General features: G+C 36.2%; 1 long non-coding RNA gene across 1 annotated transcript; it reads left to right on the top strand.

Annotated features, from left to right (window-relative positions):
* Positions 1 to 3600, top strand: LOC140509992 (uncharacterized). Its single transcript, XR_011969030.1, has 2 exons — positions 1 to 381; positions 3330 to 3600. It is a non-coding gene; the product is annotated as an uncharacterized lncRNA (long non-coding RNA).
* Positions 3601 to 4995: the final 1395 nt, after the last annotated feature.

The following is a 4995-nucleotide window of genomic DNA, read 5'->3' as shown; positions in this document are numbered from 1 at the left end:
AAGGAAAAGGAGCTCTTTGCTTCAAGTAGAATGTTGACTCCTCCTTCCTGAGCTCCCCTTTGTCCTTGACATCTTTGTGTTGACATGATTCTGGTTTTCTCCTTACCTCTCTGACAGCCCCTTTCTCATGTCTGTCACATTAAGTCAGTTGAACATGTTGGCATAGAAACAACATTGTGATCTCAGACAGTGAGAACACATCTAGACCTGAGAAGTCAGATAGCAGAAGGTGGGAGGAAACAGTGAATTAAAACCAGGTAATTAATCAGGAAAGGAAACAGAGAAGAGGAAAGGAAAAGGAAAGGAAAAGAGAAGACCAGTAGAGAGATTGGAAATCTCTGAGTTCTGACTTATAAAATGTGGCTTCCTCATTTACTTTCTGTGAGTAGATATTTAGAGAGGGGTGATGAGGCAGTGTGATGACTAGAAAGTCAGGTTTGAACATGGGCTGATTGGATGTGAGTGCCACTTCTGATATATACTCTGTAAGACCCTGGGCAAGTTGCTTGATCTTTTAGCTCTCTTGCTAGCTCTCTCTAAAGAGAAGGTACAGACCTGCATTGGTGGAGGAAATTTTTTCACGGTGAATATGCTTTACAAACAAAATCATAAGTCCAGTCTCTAACATTATGCAGACTGTAAGAAATTAAGGGCTGTATCTCACTACCTTGTTACATGTATTTTATGTTGATATCACATCAAAAAATATCATACTTGTCATGTGCCTCAGATGGGCACAGTGTCAAATCCATACCTTCTCAAGAACTCCTATATTACATCTCCAAATTTGATCATCCAACTTTTTCCAGAAGAGCTCAGAATTCTCTAAGTGGGAGCCTAGTCTCATCAGCACCAAGTACTTTTTGATGCAGAGAAAATAGCTTCCCTGCTGCTAATCAATGTGTCAATGAGGCACTGTATCTCTGGACTCAGGGTATTATCCTTGGCTATAATGTTCTCCTTCCTTATCTCTACCTCCTGGCTTCCTGACCCCCTCAAATCCCAACTAAAATCCCACCTTCGTCAGGAAGACTTTCATAATGTGTCTTAATTCTAGTGCCTTCATTCTGTTGCTTATTTCTTATTTATACCACATGTAGTTTGTTTGTGCAAGGTTATGTGCACGTTTCCCCCCTATTTAGGTTATGAGTACCTTGAAAGCTGAGTCTGTTTTTATACCTATGAATCCCCAGTGTTTATCACAGTGCATGATAGTTGACTAGTAGGTACTTAGTAAATGTTTACTGACTAAATAATTTCTTATAGCTAGAATTATTGGGAAATTGTTTTTTATACCAGTCTCCATTTACTTAATGCCTCATTTACTGTAATTGCTCACATGTAGTTTTGACCTCTTCTATGCAAAAGACCTTCCAGTACTTAGAGATAGCTATCCAGTTCTTTCTAAATCTCTTCTTCAGTCTAACCATTCCTGCTCCTAGACAGATCTCTTTATTCAGTGACCTGAAGATGCCTCACTTCCCAATTAGTTAGCCAATAATATTAGCCAATATAATCCTTTTTCTTTCTGCTGGCCCAAAAGACTGGGGCATCCTCACCACTTCAAACTTGAACATGCCCAGGGCAGGTGCTTAACAAATGTTTGTTAGATTAGATTGTCGTAGCACAGTGTATGGTTGTCTGCTGATAGATGCTTTTAAGATGATGGGATTATTTTTAATGTCCTACGATGTATTTTATGCTAAATTTGGTTTCAATTTATGTTTCCAAATACTTTATGCATTGAAAGCCACGTTAGCTGCATGCTTATTCATTTTCTAAGAGCACCAAATCAATCTATATTCCCCACTAGTTGATAGTAATGATAATGAAACCTTATGATTAGTTTTGCTGATGAACATTTCCAATGGGCAATTTGATTTTTAGAGCATGGTTGATATTTTGATTATTTAATGAACCTCTTCTAGATATAAAGAAATATACTAAGTACTTTAGGGCAATCTTGTAAAATAACAATAGAAATGGATCCCTGAGGGTGTATATTGGTTTGAAAATCACAAATTAAAATGATCTATGTTGTTTTGCATTTTGTTTTGTTAAACATTTCCCAATTAAATTTTAATCTAGTTTCAACTGTACTTTGGATTTTGGTGGGTCACATGGGTTACTAGCCATGAATTTGACACCTGTGCTTTAGGAGACACAAGGGAAGGAGAGGACATAGATTTTACCTTCACTGGATTGACAATAGAGTTAAAGAGGTAAGCAACTCTAATACCTAGGGAAGCTAACTGGCACAATGGATAGAGCGCTGGGCTTGAAGTCAGGTAGACTTATCTTCTTGAGTTCAAATATGGCCTTGGACACTTACTAGTTGTGTAACCATGGACAAGTCACTTAGCACTGTCTCAGTTTCCTCATCTGTAAAATGAGGTGGAGAAGGAAATGGCAAACCACTCCAGGATCTTTGCCAAGAAAAAACCTGAAAATTGGGTCATGAAGAGTCAGACATGACTGAAACTAATGGACAACAGCAAAAGACTAACTCACATGAATTAAAGAACAATAAAGGACAGCTTATGATTAAGTGCTATCTGTGTATTGATGACTACAAAAGAGCCACAGGTTACAAAAAGGAAAAACTCCATGTGGGTGGCAGGATGCAAATAGAGAAATATTCCCAGAGGACAAATACATAGACATTGATACTGCAGTTAGAAGTAGTTTCTGTAGTGCTCGAAAACAGATGAGAAAGCTCAATTGCGTTTTAGGTCTATGATTATACTGTCTATTTGCTCTAAACATTTTCTCTGCATTTCAATTTAACTTTCCACAACAATAGGATATTACAGTGAGGTTAGCTGTTAGCCTAAATTTGATGAGACACAAAGAAAATTCCTAAATACTTTCTTATGCAAAATAGACATTTGCTCACTTGCGGAAAAATATATTTCAAAATTACTATGTAAGAAAAATAACAATTATTTAGCACATTAAATAGTGTTCATGCCTATCACCTTTCCCTGGCCCTAGACAATTTATTTCCTGCTTTGTTTTTCCTTTTTAATGTTTTTCTTTTTGTAGTTAATGTCCCTTCTTTAGCCAATTTATTGCTTATGCCATGATCTTTTATATTTAATATCTATTCCACAAGCACTCTCTTTTAATTTCTCTAGGGCTGAAAATGGTGAGGTCTTTATTTAGGCTCTTCCCTGGGATAAATTATTTTTCCCCTTTCTTTTCCTTCTATTCCTTCTTTCCATCTCCCTTAACCAAGGTTGCAATCAGTTTGATTCTGTTTTCCAATTCTGAAATAACAAAGTGCACAATAGAATGCCTTCTCTTGTAATCTCTGCTTCTTTCACCAGCTCTCAAGTCAATCAGGATGGATATCACCTGGCTGCCAAAAGCCACCAGGGATCAAAGATTCAAGGCTTCTGCCTAACAGTTGGGGGAATCACAGTTGCACAGGAGTGACCAGACAACCTTATTTGTAGTGCTTATTTCTACAAAGGACACAGACTGGTTTATTGATTCTTGACCTCACTGCAGGGAATTCCTGCAAGCAACACTGAATTTTATGAACAAGGAGAGCAAACAGCATTATATAAATTACCTGAATAAATCCTAGGCATTATATTTATGAGCAGGAATTTGGGGGTTGTTTGTTCTAGTTTGTTAAAAAAAAATTGTCCATAAACAAAACTTAAGTCCATACATTGAATGACAGCACTTAGAAGGAATCTCAGAGGTTATCCAGTTCAACCCCTAACTGAACATGAAGACCTCCTACAAAACTAATGGTCATGAAGCTTCTGTTTGAAAACCTAGAGTGATGAAGAGCTTGCTACTTCCAAAGGTGACTGTAGAAAGATTGTATTCAAAGAAATGAAGTATATTTTACACAGAAATCCCAATTTTATTGACCCCTTTATAAATTCTATATCTGTATATTTATAGTGTGTATATTATATTAATTATATTACATTATGTTATATTAATTGGATATTGATTAAAATTATCATGTGTTATCACTGAATGCTGCAAGGAAATTTTAGGCATGTTTCAACTCAAGTATAAGAATGAATAGACAAATAGGTATTGTTACTGTATGTTAGGCATTCTCATAATATGTGAACATAGTATATTGGCTTTTATGGATGCAAACAGAGGGAGGGAAAGGAGAGGAAAAGGGGAAGAAGAAGAAAAGGGAGAGGGAGGGAAGAGGGAAAGGGTGCAAAAGAAGCAGAAAAAGGGGGAGAGAGAGAGAGAGACAGAGAGAGAGAGAGAGAGAGAGAGAGAGAGAGAGAAACGGAGGAGGGAGAATAAAGGGAAGGAATTTTAGGCATGATGAGAGGCAAGCAAATGATGAGATTTTTACTATCAGATCATTTTTTATTAGAGAAAATGAAACTTTATAGTAAATCTATCATTAAAATATTTTTTCCAATTACATGAAAAGACAATTTTAAACATTCGTTTTTAAATAAAATTTTGTGTTCCAAATTTTTGCCTTCCTCCTTCACCTCTCTTCTCCCTAAGACAGTAAACAATTTGATATAGGTTATATATGTTCAATTATGTAAAACGTATTTCCACATTAATCATGTTGTAAAGAAGAAATAGAACAAAGTGATAGTAATTTTCATCATGAGTCCTTCAGAATTGTTTGGGATTGTTGTATTGATCATAATAGCTCACTCACTATTGATCATCCATAAAATATTATCGCTACTGTGTCCTCTCTACTGTGTATACTGTGCATGTGTTTGTTGGTCTTCCTAGGTTTTTCTGAAACCATGCTGCTTGTCGTTTCTTATAGCACAATGACATTCCATTCCAATCGTATACCACAACTTATTGAACTATTCCCTGACTGAGAGGCATCTCTTCAACTTCCAAATCTTTTTTACTACAAAAAGAGCTGCTATAAATATTTTTATACATATAGATCTTTTTCGCTTTTCTTTGATCTTTTTTGGATTACAGACCTAGTACTGGCATTGCTGGGTGAAAGTGTATACACAGTTTTAT

This window comes from Notamacropus eugenii, chromosome 6 (assembly GCF_028372415.1).
Source record: "Notamacropus eugenii isolate mMacEug1 chromosome 6, mMacEug1.pri_v2, whole genome shotgun sequence".
Lineage (NCBI taxonomy): Eukaryota > Metazoa > Chordata > Mammalia > Diprotodontia > Macropodidae > Notamacropus > Notamacropus eugenii.
Note: the sequence above shows the minus strand (reverse complement) of the source record. Positions and strands in the feature narration are given on the sequence as shown.